This window comes from Mercurialis annua, linkage group LG3, assembly GCF_937616625.2.
Source record: "Mercurialis annua linkage group LG3, ddMerAnnu1.2, whole genome shotgun sequence".
In the NCBI taxonomy this organism is placed as follows: domain Eukaryota; kingdom Viridiplantae; phylum Streptophyta; class Magnoliopsida; order Malpighiales; family Euphorbiaceae; genus Mercurialis; species Mercurialis annua.
Window position 1 is genome coordinate 41,003,132 of NC_065572.1, and position 15,102 is coordinate 41,018,233.

The window sequence follows — 15,102 nt, forward strand, 5'->3', positions numbered from 1 at the left end:
ACTTGTCAAACAAATCATCGATGCGAGGAAGAGGATATCTGTTCTTGACAGTAGCCTTGTTCAACTGTCTGTAGTCGATACACAGTCGAACAAAACCGTCTTTCTTCTTCACAAACAGAACTGGAGCACCCCATGGAGAAGTACTCGGTCTGATGAACCCACTACCCAACAACTCTTGTAACTGGTACTTCAACTCCTTCAACTCTACAAGAGCTATCCGATACGGTGGTATCGAAATCGGAGCTGTTCCAGAAACCACGTCAATGCAAAACTCAATATCACGATCAGGTGGTAATCCAAGCAATTCCTCTGGAAACACATCTATGAACTCACTCACAATTGGTACACTATGCATATCACTTCCGCTTCCACATCTCGAACCACAACAAGAAAACCCTGGCAACCCTTGCCTAACATCCGCTTTGCCTTGATGGCGGAAATCATATTCTTAGGTGTCTCCGCCTTTTCTCCCTAAAAGGAAAAAGGTAGATAACCTGGAATCCTAAACTCACCTGACTTCCCTCAACAGTCAATAGAAGCATAATGGCGCGACAGCCAATCCATCCCCATAATCACGTCAAAAGAAAGCACGTCAAGAAAAATCAAATCAGCACCTAACTCTCTACCATGTATAACAACAGGACAAGAAGGATAAACGACATCCACCTCTACACCCGCATCAAATAATGCCAAAGCATCAGTAAAAGAAATCGGAATGGTACCTTGCACCACGTCATTTGATGCACGCGCATCCTGAGGAGGAAGTGCAAACACTCTGGCCTGACCCTGCGGCTGCTGCTTCGAACTCTGCCCAGTATCATAACTGTTGGAACCTCTGCCACCGTTACCACGGCCACCAAAATCTCTGCCACCAGAACCACGGCCCACGCTGGACACCAAAAGATGATGCAGGCTGAGAATATCCTATAGACGGAGTAAACGCATGTCTCTATTGCTGGTAAGACGACTGCGCTACACTAGCATTAGACATCTGCTTCCTAGATGTCAGACACTCCCTGGAGAAATGACCCGGATGGCCACAAGTAAAACAAACTCCTGGAGCTAACTGGCACTGACCAAAATGCCTACGACTGCAATTCTGGTAGAATGGAAGGTTAGATCCTTCACTGTACCCGCGTCCTGAACCACGTTTATTTCCACTGCTGCTAGAACTCTACGGAGCACTCCTAGCACTATGCCTCCCCTTGCTGTGCGTACGTCGACTCCCCCTATTAGCCTGAGAAGAACCCCTGTAATAGTTTATACTACCATGTTGAGCTGGGGCCTGCTGCCCCCCAGTAGGAAGATCACTCTTTCCCTTCTTTGCCTGGGAGGGATCAGAAATCGTCCCAAACTGAATCAATGAGCTCTCTAGCCGACGAGCACTATCTACTACTCGAGAGAACTCCCTATCTGTCCCTATTAGCAAAGAGACAAAGTCCGAGCCTAAGCATCTAACATAGCTGTCATTCACCCGCCCTTGATCACCCTGTAGATATGTTGCGAAACGACCCAAACGAACAAACTCAGTAGTATAATATGTCACTGATCTACCCCCCTTAGTGAAATGTAGCAGCTTCTCTCTGAAGCTCTCAGTAATAGAGAAGGGTAGATAAAAGTCTCTGAACTTGACCACAAACTCAGCCCAAAGTTATCGTAGCCATCTCTGGTTTGATAGCATCGCGATACCAGTCCTTAGTTGGACCCTTCAGTGACATCCCCACAAGCATCACTGATTGACGATCAATAGCCTAAATCCTCTGACTGTTGTACTCAAACTCCTCCAAAAAGTCAAGAGAATCTCCACTGCCATCAAATGAAGTTGGAGTCAACTTCATGTAGCTCATCACCACCTCTTTGTCTGTCAGAACATGGTCGACATCAGCAAGTCCACCAATACTAGCTACAGCACTAGCCTGAGGTTGTGTTGTTGCGCTAACTGACCCAGTACCGTACACTGATTTTACAAAAGATCCTGATTTTTCTGCATCTTGACAATCCCAGCTAAGAAAGTAGTGAAGTCGAACGCCTGCATGTTCGGTGCCTGCTGCACATCTGGTACCTGTTGCACTCTTGGTGCCTGAACTCCTGCTGCAACACGTCCCCTACCTCTAGCTCTACCAGCACCAGCTCCTCTACCTCTACCAGCACCTTTACCTCGACCACGTCCAGCATTAGCCTGAACCGGTGCTACATTCTGATCGACTTCCATGGAAATCGCATTATCGGCCTCAGCGTCTTGCTCTGCCGGAGCACGAGCACGAGTACGAACAACGTTGTTCATATCCTAAGGATTGAACAAGAACAATTTAAATAACACATACATTTTATACCCAAGTACGAAACAAAGCAATTAACAAATAAGATTTTCCGAGAAATCAGCAACATTACATGTTCACCCAAGTGAAATAACATTAACAATTATAAGCATCAAATCAACATAATATGACTGACTCGACGCAATCCTATTGGTGTAGGCAGAATGTTTTAAAATCTAAAGATGAAGTTTCAAGACAAGACATGAAACTATATCCGCAGTAGTTCCTAAAACACAACAATATTTAATAGAGTGAACGCATAGCATGCAAATGGCCTTGGTTTGAAACCAAAGATCTGATACCAAGATTGTCACGACCCATTTTCATGAATCGTGATCGGCGCTAGGGCATGGGTAATGTAGTACCAACACCCGTAGCCAGCCTTCCTTATATCATACAATTCAAATAAACATGCAGAAAACCAATGCTCGGGGGCAACCGAGACTTCAGCCTAGTTCTAGCAGTTTATGATATTCAACATGAAAGAAATCATGCTTATCCAATAATGAGTTATAATTAAGGCATAACATAAACCAGAGTAATAATGTAACATGCCAAGTGATAAATAATCCAGTCCAACCAATTCGACAAACAACTAGAATAAAATAAAGATGTCTAGTTACTACTACGGTCTAAGAATAAAACAGTTTCATAGTTTTACTAAAATAAATGGAACCTCCGCAAAAACAAGAAACGGAGATCAGCTAACTCACTCAAATCATAACCCTGAAAAAATTGGGAGAGCAACGGGGTCAAATATACTGAGATGAGTTTATACCACTATTTACATTTATTAAGTGGAAAACCTTTAAAAATGATTAAGACATTTAATAACGATATTAACATTAATAGTTGGAACCCTAATCCACAATTACTAACTATAACCATAATCCAATAGGTCTAGTCCCGACAGCTGAGCTACACTGAGTTACCATTGACCGCACTTAGTCCATATCCAGAGTCCCGAGAGCTGAGCTACACCGAGTTACTCTACTGGTCCCGAGAGCTATGCTCACACCGAGTTACAACATTTACACAAATACCTTACCCAGATCAATACCGGTGCGCACGCAGTCCTAATGATGCCCATTAGGTTGCATGTTCCAACTAAGAGCCATAATATAAATACAGTTCAAAATATACGTACAATATATATTTAATATTAAAATAGCCATATACTTAATAAAGCGGTAAATAGTAAGTACAAACTCACTGCTTGCTAATCCACGTGATAAACTGGCAAGAAACTACTCCGGGTTCGTCTCCTAAGCACGAAAAGTCGACGGGTCTAAACAATATAAATAATTATTAAAAACTGACCCTAACTCTAGAGAGTACTAGACACCACATAGGACTAGCACAAATAACATGTCGAAATAAAACAAATCCAGAGCAACACAAACTACCCAAAATACCTAATAGGTAATAACGCACAATCAATACAAGTTTATTGAGTTCTTGTTTTAAAAATCAAATTTATAAATATTATTTAATAAACTTTAAATAATAAAAAATTTCCAAATAGTGGGTTAGTCGAGTTACCAATAACTACCAAACTAACCTCACTTGTCGGGTGACCCAAGTCTAACCCGACTCAAAATGTTTATCAAATATAAACCCGAGTTTATATTTATTAAGATAACTTGATAAAATAATAAACCGCTAAAACAGAACTCAATAACTTTGAATTCAAGTAACCCGAGTTACAAACCAAAAATTTAATTAATTAATTAAATTTAAAAACATTCAAGGGCTAAATTGTAATTTAGCCAATTTCATGCCAAATTGATATTCGAAATTAAATATAATTATTTTTATTTATAATTCAAAATAAAATATAAAGTTACTAACCATCAACTTAATCAAATAAGTTTTAAAAATCATTCAATGGCTAAATTGTAATTTAGCCAATTTTCTTGATATTTGAAAACAAATATAATTACCCGAGTAATTATATTAACTTAAGTTTGTAAAAACACTTATCGTTTACAATTTACCAATTTATAAATTAAAGCGAAAGTGAAAGTTATTATCAACCAAAATCAATAGTTAAAAACTAGAAGGATTCATTTTGATTTAGCGAAAATAATTTGATGACCACAATGTCCATTTAGCCATCATCTTCATTTTAAACAAACAACTCCCTCCATTACACCAAGAAGTTACAGCAGCAACATTTAACCTTAAGCAGGAAGATTCAAACAACAAAGCAACATTAATCATCGAGAAACGACAACCTAGATGCTAAAACAAACCCTTAAGCATGATCCTAGGCATTATGTTTGATCTACACAACAACCACATAATGAACAAGAAACTGCAGAATTTATAGTGTGAATTCGACAAATCGAAACGGCGACAAACGGATAGATTTATCACAACACTATCAATTTATTTATGAATCACAACATTCCAAAAGATCTAACATCATGAAATATAACAAGATCAAAGCAAATCGAAAAGGAATGGATCGACAGTAATAAAAAAGCGTGAAACAGTTTACATGAACAAACAATACGGTAAAACGACGGCGATTGAAACGATATCGATTGCGTACTGTTTTGCGAAAACCAAATTCGGATACATAGAGACGTGAGTCTAGAATATTTGGAACGAAACGGAATTGGTTTCGATCTACAAACGAACAAGAACGATCCAAATTATGGAAAGTCGTTTAAAAGCTAAAACTGAAATCAATGAAGAACAAACTTACGGATAGAACACCAAGGTTTTGGAGAGGATTGGCAGCGATTTATCTCATAAAATTCACGAGTTTATGACGGCTAGGGTTGATGAATATGTGAAGAATGAAATTAGGCTTAGATTTGAATTAAATAGGATGAACGAAATTAACATGTGCAACAAAAATAGGAGGTATGTGGTGCAGCTGCTGGTCCCGAACGAGACCAGCTATGTTGCACTGGTCTCGTTCGAGACTTAAGGGTCTCCAACAAGACCAGTATCCTATCAATGATCTCGTTCGAGACCAAAGGTCTCGAACGAGACCGGATGCATTCAGCACAGGTCTCGTTCGAGACCTGTGCTGGGTCGAGAGGGGGAATTGGCTTTGGGCCAATTCCCTTGGATCTAAGGTAACCAATTTCTCTTGGGCCCGAAAAATAAAGAGACCAACCCAACTAGAGTCCAATCCTGATTACAAGTTACTCAAACAAAAAATCAAGTCACGAATTCATAAGTGACCCGTAATTAATACCGGGAACTCATAACAAGAAAAATAAAAAAATTACGGGATATTTCAGAAACAAAACCAAACGTTTAAAACGTTACGAAACAAAACCAAGCGTTTCACCTTTATAGCAATTTAAGCCAAACGTTTACAAACGTTACGAAACAAATCCAAGCGATTCACCTTTTTAGAAATTTAGGCCAAATGTTTACTAAAGTTCCGAAACAAATCCAAGTGTTTCACCTTTTTAGCAATTTAAGCCAAATGTTTACTAACGTTCCAAAACAAATCCAAGCGTTTCACCTTTTTAGCAATTCAAGCTAAATGTTTACAAACGTTCCGAAACAAATCCAAGCGTTTCACCTCTTTAGCAATTCAAGCCCAACGTTTACAAACGTTACAAAACAAATCCAAGCGTTTCACCTTTTTAGCAATTTAATCTAAACATTGACAAACGTTACGAAACAAATCCAAACGTTTCACCTTTTTAGCGATTTAAGCCGAAAGTTTAGAAACGTTACGAAACAAAACCAAACGTTTCACCTTTTTAGCAATTTAAGCCAAACGTTTACAAACGTTACAAAACAAATCCAAACATTACCCCATTTTAGCAATTTAAGCCAAACGTTTAAAACATTACGAAATAAATCCAAACGTTTCACCTTTTTAGCGATTTATGCCAAATGTTTACAAACATTATGAAACAAATCAAAAGGTTTCACCTTTTTAGCGATTGAAGCCAAACGTGTACAAACGTTATGCAACAAATCTGAACATTTCACATTTTTAGCAATGTAAGCCAAACGTTTACAAACGTTACGAAACAAAACAAATCCTTTCACCTTTTTAGCAATTTAAACCAAATGCTTACAAACGTTATACAACAAATCCAAATGTTTAGAAACATTACGAAACAAATCCAAGCGTTTCACCTTTTTAGCAATTTAAGCCAAACGTTTACAAACGTTACAAAACAAATCCAAACGTTTCACATTTTTAGCGATTTAAGCCAAACGTTTACACAGGTTTTGAAACAAATCCAAATGTTTCACCTTTTTAGCAATTTAAGCCAAACATTGACAAACGTTACGAAACAAATCCAAGTGTTTCAACTTTTTAGTAATTTCAGCCAAACGTTTACAAACGCTACGAAACAAATCCAAGCATTTCTCCTTTTTAGCAATTTAAGCCAAACGTTTCGCCTTTTTAGCGATTTACACCAAACGTATGCAAACGATACGAAACAAATTCAAGCGTTTCTCCTTTTTAGCAATTTAAGCCAAACGTTAAGCCTTTTTAGCGATTTACACCAAACGTATGCAAACGTTACGAAACAAATCAAAACGTTTCACCTTTTTAGCGATTTATGCCATAAGTGGTATTGGTCACGATTATTATTAGAGAAAGGGCAGGGCTGGACATGAGGTATCGCTCGGTAAAACCCTAGTCTATAATACCGATTCGTGATGGTTTTCGAAAAGTAATTCAAATATTAATGATAAAGTTAAAAAGGTTTTCTGAAAATGTTTTATATAATATAATATATTTAATTTGCGAAAAAAATTCATAGTGGTTTTAGGCTTGCTACGGGTTCCAGAGCTACCACTCCCGTTCCCTAGCGCCGGTCTCGGCTCAATAATTTGGGTTGTGACAATTGTGGTATCAGAGCAGTTGGTCCAGTTACCTCGGCTAATATGTGATTTCAAACAGTTGGTTCAGGATACGACTGTTTTGTGTGTGAGTCTACCTAGGAACTACTGCAGCACGTAGGGATTCGAGTCATGTCTTGATCAGTTTTCGTTTGATTTTAAGATTTTAATTCTCCTCCCTACGATCTGAGTCTGTTAGTATGATCGATAGGATTGTTAGACGATATACGTATGCGAAAGTATTCTGCTTACGTAAGAATGATCGATATATTATATGATCGTTGCGTATGATCATGTACGAGGTGGACAGTCGACATTATGCAACGCGATGACGAGGCTAGTGAAACGTGGATCTAGAGAAATGGAAGAATTTCCCGAGTTACAGAGTTCAAGGTTTAGAGAACTTACAAGGTGAAAGATTCGTAATTTATAAAGATTAACTATTTTAATGATTTTGAAAGTATAATTGTGCCTAGATTCGATATAGTAATATACTATTGCCATGACATGAATAGAATTGCATCACTACATACACATTAAATGAAAAGAATAGAAACTGAATTCATACATTAGTAGGACATGCATCATATGCATTATGCTCAGATAAGGGGTAAGTTATGGCAACTTTTTGGGGATGAGAGACGTCATCACCCTAGTGCACAATTATACTAAAGCTTAAAGAATTTAAACATGAATTTTGTAAAAGAATTAGTTTCTTTGGATTTCAAAGATTTCGAAATGGTTGCAACTATAATTGTTTTAATGTGAGTAGACCTAGACTGGAACTCTGTAACGAAGGGGAAATGTTTGAGATCTACCTACAAGCAACTCTCGAAGGTACAAAGAACGTGTACGAGAACACGAGCAAGAAGTTATATCTCGAAAAGACACGAAGATAGTCACAGGTCTGGGATCTATTATGAGATAGAATGATAAGATGGGCTTGAATGGTTAAGTATAATCCAGTGACCAGTGGACTAGGATGCCGTTATCTTTGAACGAAGAGATTAAAACTTTATGTTATGAGAGGATAGAAGTGCGAAAACTGATAGTTGAATATAGTAATCGATCTATACCTTAAACCTTAGATACAGAAGCCAATCTCTATGTATGGATGATGCAAGTTTTACGCGATATCAGAAGATTGTTAAACCAACATATCTTTGATTGAACCGTTGGATCGGTTTAATATCGGAGTACAATATTCCTAAGAAGGTTGAATAGGAGTTGACCGTTGCGATCGTCGAACAGAGGACTAAGCGACAGCTTCATAAGACTATTCATAGGAGACTTGTACGGCTGAAAATAACCAACCTAGCCAACATACTACGAGAGTATAAAAAATAAAGACGTAAGATATGTATCAGATGTGGATGGAATGACATATAGGATTGATAAAGTTAAAAGATAGATCGTATATTGCGTAGACTATGTTAAAGAAGTTGGAAATTTGTGTAACAAGCTTTGCGGTTGGGCATTTTGACCAACAAATTAAAAGATAAGGACATGTACACGAAGTATAAGGTCACGAAATGAAGATATGAAAGATGAAGTACGAAGAGTATAGTACGATAGCTATGCGATGTTGATGATGACTCTCAAAGGAAGACGAGGACGTTACATGTAGAAGAATAACATACTACTCATGATGAGGACTATATCAGACGTACACAAATCAAAAGTTCTATACATTAGGACTGGCGGAAGAATCAAAGTAAGTTAACACTCAGGATACATAATATATTATGAACGAAGATACCCGGATAAGGATATTACGATAAGCGAAGAAAGCAAGATATTAATGTATAAAAGGAAATTAAGTTATGATAGAAGTAAAAGAGAAAGGAAGATACAAGAGCCAATAAAGATAAAAGATCCTGATGTTTGATACGAGAAGTGACGAAGAATGTTACAATGGATTAAGCACATGAGTGTAGTAATATCTCCCATTGGATATAATCAAGTAAGTGGATAGAAAGATATATAATAAATGAGTTAAAGAAGAAGAATGAATAGTTAATATTAGAATACCGCGAGTGAAGTCGTAATTTAAGGACGTTGATTGAAGTTCAAGGTATACTAGTTTGAATACAAAAGAGGACATCATACCAACGGGTGAAATGATGAGTTTGACATCATGTAGTTTCAAGATTAAGCGTTACATAAACTGTATCTAGATTAGAATGGCTAATGATGATATCAATCATTTTGAAGTATAGCCAAGAGTTTATTAACGATTTATAAGTAATTAGGATAAGAAAAAAAAGATATGTGGGACGTTAATGATTGATATTTTAATTTTCAAGAGATAGATGGAATAAAATCAAACATTCTAATGGCAGCGATGTTTATTTAGGATCCAAAATGTCTCGCAAGACTTCTAGGACGAATCAAGGCGATTAAATAGACAAATGACTGATATAAGGAAAAGATACAAAAAGTGTTATAAGGATCAAGTATAAGATTCAACACGGATTTTACTTGAAAAATCAAGAAATTTTAAAGGAATGCGATAATAGGATATAGAAATTAGTCTCATTGACATAACGAATGTCAGTAATGGATGCATCCCATAAATACAAGTAGATATTAATGTATTGGATGTTAAATTGATCTAGAGAAAATAACGTTTCACATTTTCATTAATAATTGGAAATATAACAACGAAAAGTAGAATGCGAGAACGACCACAAAGGAGTATGCGGGAGAAATTACGAAAGTTACAAGAGAGATAGTACTAATGCATCAAATTAAAATATATGAAAGGAAGTAATGAGTTGTTATAAGAATGAGTCGTAAATAAAAGTATTTATAAAGAGTTCGAGTACAAGGAAAAGTACAAGAAGAAAACGAAGGGTTATTATAAAAGTTTATAAACATCATTTTTACGATTTCAAGCGTAAGCTATCTACGGATTCATAAACCAACGTGAAGTGAATGGTTTTTACAAAGGACGTATAATAGAAAAGAGGCAAAGTACCTATCGAAAGTAATAGAGAGATGAATAGCCAAATTAACTAATTAAGTCTAATACCTTCTTGGAACCAAAGAGCTAACGAAGGATCGAACCAGGATTATTCAAGAATCTATAAGAACAGTAATGACATGAGAGTATAACAACGTGAGGATTAAGATCAGATTAACATTAAGTGTCATTAGATAATGAATGTCTAGTGAAAATAATAAGTCACTAAGACAGAAAGCTATTGAAAGAACATGAAAGAACAATGATACTACGAGAGGTAGATCAAAGTAACATGAAGAATGGTTGTAGCTATTGACAAGGATGGGCTACAAAACTAATCTACGAATTTGGAAATTGGATATAAAATCTTAAATGAAGGAAAAGTGACACTAACTAGAAAAAGGAATGAAGTCAAAGGATCGAGAAATAAGATACGCCAGGGAAGATAAATGCTAAACATATCAAGTAATGCCAAGAGTGCATTCAACTTCATGAGATTAGGAAATCATGAAGTGTGAAAAAGGAAATATGGTTTTAGACGATACAAGTTTAGGATAACATATACAGACAGCACAATAAAGACAAACGTTCAAAAGAGATTTGACTTATGATACAAGATCATGAAGTCAATAAGTTAACCAAGCAGAGTGTCGACAAGAAACAAGGACATAACATCATTTCATTCTATGATCTACTAGAGTGAAGTTATACATTATAATAAGATACATAACAATAAGAGAAAGGATATAAGAGTAAGATTAGTAGGAATATATGAGAAATAATTACTTTGGATAAGTAATTTATGTAATGCAAACAAGGAAACTTGCTACATGCAAGCAAGTGAAAAAAAAAACCGTCAAGAAGCGACGACACACATGATTTCAAAGAACATGAGGAGTTATAAAGATGGAAATTTGTAGTATTCACAAGAAATGAAGTCGCCAAAACTTGCGAGTAAAGTAGTAAGAGAATAAAGAACAAGATTGTCAGTAATTCCAGTAAAAAGAGCGACTGCGGTACGCCATAAGCAGGGCACTTACTTTCAGTAAGTGAATTGAACCACACAAAGAAGAGAATCTACCATAAGAAAGCTAAAAAGGATTAGTGGTAGTCGTGTCCAAACGACGTCAAATATATGGAAAAGGAGTAAGCGTGCAATGCAACGGATGACATAACATTTGAACACATTTTTGCTAACAACACTTCATTAGAATGGCCAGCCAAAGGCAAGCGATTCCGAGGAAGATGTATCTAATCCTTCTCGAGTGATTCAACCGCAAGCGGTGGAGATGACCGAAGAGCTATCGTATGAAGAAAAACCAGTAAAGATTATCTGTGTGAGAGTATGAAAGCTGCGGATAAAGAAGGTATATATGGTAAGAGTTCATTGGAAAAGTTAGTCCGTAAGAAGAGTATACGTGAGCAACATAAGAAGATATGAGGGAAAAATATTCGTATTAGTTTACCTTAGATACGTGGCAAAAGTTTTAAATTCGAGGACGAATTTATTTTGAAGAAGGGGTGAATGTAATACCCCTAAATGTTTTAGAATAATTAAATTGTGCCACGTGTTGTGAATTCCAATAAATTAAATTAAGAAGAATTTAATTTAATTATATCGGAATAATAGAATAATAGATATTGAGCGGATTAGCGGAAATTAAGGAAATAACTTCGAAAATTAATATAAAATAAATTATAACAATTATTTCGCCAGAGTCCGCGAAATATTTTATTATATTTATGATAAAAGTCTCGAGTCAATCGGAGACTGTTTAAAATTTTGACACGGATACGTTTTGGACTAAATTGTAACTTTTGAAAAGTTCAAGAACCAAAATGTAAATTAGCCAGTTAAGCCTGAGAATAGCGATCAAAAGATTATTGATGTAAAATAATAATTTTAGAATCGTATTATTTATTTGGATATAAATAATACGTACGTAATTGAGTAAAGTAAATAATTAACCGTTTGTTTAAATTAGAAAGTTTAAAAGAGAATTGGTTTAAGTTAAATAAATGAAGGATTAAAAGAATAATTTAACCAAACATATATAAGAAAGGAAATGAAGAAAGAAAGATCCAAAACTCATTACCATCATCAGCTCTCATTTTCATCTCTCGTTGGTTTTGAACGGTTCGTCGCTCGATCTCCGTTTCTCGTCCGTTTCTGACGTTCTATAGCTCAAAACGATCGTATTTCAGTGGCGAATCACGGTAAAATTGACGTTTTATTGTTTGGGTGGATGAATTTCACTGTACATCGAGTTAAATTTTTAGGCCACGGAACGATTATATGTTTTTAAACGATATTAGAATTGAATTATAGCGTTTTGAATATAGATTAAGCATTTTGGATGCGTTAGGATCGTTTTTACATCGAAAACACGTCGGAAACGGAGCCGGGGTGAAAACCCGCGGCTGTGCGCTGCACAGTCCAACTGTGCGAACGCACAGTCATGCACTGTGCGAACGCACAGTCATGGACTGTGCGCTCGCACAGTGTTTGGCCGATCGATACGTTTTGAAGAATTTGCCCGTTTTTGCGTAAAATTATGGGAATTGATTAGTTTATCGACTAATAATCAATTAGTTCGAATTATTTAACCTAACGAGGTTAAAAGAGAATTTATTTAAAAGGGATATTTGAACCGTATACGAGTTAGATATCTTTTATCGGAATATACACGTGAGAGGCACAATAATCGATAAGAGTAATGCGTCGTGTCTAGAGTCTATAATCAATCCTAGAATGGGATTCTGATGTGATTCAATTGTTTTGAAATAGTTTTAGATCCGGCAAGGCAAAGAGCCGCTAGACCAGGAGCTCGGGAACCTAGACGTTTCTGAGCACCAGAGTATTTTTGGAATAAGCGGTCACTGTGAGTTTATACAAGTTTACTTTTAAAGTATTTACGCAAGCAATGATTTTATATTGCTTTATGTTTGATTTGCATGTTTATAGTACGAAAATCTATATATGAATTGCATATACGCTTGATTTGAAACCAGTATTGATACGATGGAACGTGCTACCTATTGAGCGGCAATAGGACTGCGTGATCACAAGTTTTAATTTGATATAGCTATGAATACGATAAAGAATACGAATTTCGAAGTTGGATATACGAATGCGGTACGAGAGTGAACTCGGTTACAGTGTAACCTGAGCCCCGTATCTAGTAGGTTGGACCTACAAGTGGGTTGGACCCACCATTGGAATAAAGAGATTTTTCGCGACTGACGTGGTTGAGTGTGAATCCTCCCGGGTCAGACTATTGGATAAGTTTTCTTCTGAGTACATATGTTTAGCATGTTCGAGGATTAGGGTTTCAATCGGATCTTATACTTGGCTGCATATAATTGAATATTGTTTTATTTTTTATTTGAATACTTATTAGTAAACTTATGAACTCACTCAGTATATTCCCATATACTGACCCCTCACAGTCTTTCCTTTCAGGTGAAAGCATTGTAAAGGATGGACTTTCATTTCTTGTTCTGGAAGTCTACAGTAGTTGAAGTATGTGTCAAAGGATGTATCACTTTATAGCGCTGCAGTAGCCCGTAGACGTCTGTTTGTGAATATTGTTGAAGTCAAAAGGTATATATATATTTAATTTTAAAGAATGATGTTTACTTCCGTTTGATTTCTTTAATCAATTTCCATAAGTGGTATTGGTCACGATTATGATTAGAGACAGGGCAGGGCTGGAAATGAGGTGTCGCTCGGTAAAACCCTAATCTATAATAACGATTTGCGATGGTTTTCGAAAAATAATTCAAATATTAATGATAAAGTTAAAAAGGTTTTCTGAAAATGTTTTATATAATATAATATATTTAATTTGCGAAAAAAAATTCATAGTGGTTTTAGGCTTGCTACGGGTTCCGGAGCTATCACTCTCGTTACCTAGCGCCGGTCTTGGCTCAGTAATTTGGGTCGTGACCCGTACAGTATATATTTAATATTAAAAGAGGAAATCACACGCCTTACGTTTTTTTCCTCTTCTTTGCAAACTTACTCTATTAAAGTTTGTGTTGTCAAGCGTACATAATCTTGACTTTTTCTTTTTATAAATACGCTTTTCCTTGATCACTTGGTTACATGTTTCTATTTCTTGTCCATGTGCAAACTTCTATTTTTTAATTTGACATTTTTTTTGGATGTCCAAAAATTAACACAGGTAATCATTAAATTACTAACTTCAAAAAGTTACCACTAATTGCAAAAAATACATAAATTTACCATTAATTTCTTAATTTGATATTTTTACTTTTGAATTGTTTTTTACTTATTTTTAATAACTTTTCAATTTCTCATATTTTATATTTATTTGGTGAATTTTTTAATATATAACTTTTTTATATTATTGAAATATTATTTTTAGTTGTATATGAATAATAAGGTTGTATTTTAAAGACATATATTTAATCTTCATCTAATAGTTGATTCCATCTTCTTCGATTACTTTTATTTTTATTTTATTATTAATTTAAAAAAATACTTTTATTTTTATTTTATTATTGATTTTGAATTTTTCCTGATTGTTCTTCAGTTTTTCTCTATTTTTTTCTGTTTCTCTTTGTTTTCTTTTTAGTTGGTCATAAATGTTTTATTAATTTTTTTTAAAATTAATAATTTTTGGGATGGATTATTTTTATTAAGAGAAGTGATAAGAAGATGGATATATTTACTACTCCTTCCGTCCATTTTCAGTTGTCACTTTAGACTATATTGGTAAGATTAAGAAATTGCTTCTTTTATATTAAATTACAAACATAAAGACTAGTATAACCCTATTTATAAACTCCACCATTAAAAAAATTAGTTTTAAAAATAGAATTATTAACTCACTATTGGATGATTTAACTTTAAAAATTGAACTATCATTTAATTAAGTAATTTAATAAAATGGTCAAATTTGGAATACTATTGTAAAATTCACATAAAAATCTGAAAGTGACAACTATTGATTGATA